We start from the raw sequence: 260 nt of genomic DNA on the forward strand, positions 1-260 counted from the left end.
CCGAGCACCGGGGCTCCGAGCGCGCCGTCCCCTTCCCCGGGCCAGCGCCGGCCTGGGGTCCGGTCGCCGCTCTCGCGCCCCACCTGGACCTCCCGCAACAGGTGGAAGCGGCCCGGGAGCGCGGGCGGGAGGGGAAATGGACGGACGCGGCCGTCTGCGGGCTCGGGGCTAACGCGACGGCGTGGGGAAATCCTATCCCCAGACCAGACAAGCGGCCCGAAAACCCGCGGCCCCGAGCGACCGGCAGCATTCGCTGCTTC

Source organism: Galeopterus variegatus, unplaced genomic scaffold, assembly GCF_000696425.1.
Source record: "Galeopterus variegatus unplaced genomic scaffold, G_variegatus-3.0.2 Scaffold4, whole genome shotgun sequence".
In the NCBI taxonomy this organism is placed as follows: Eukaryota; Metazoa; Chordata; class Mammalia; order Dermoptera; family Cynocephalidae; genus Galeopterus; species Galeopterus variegatus.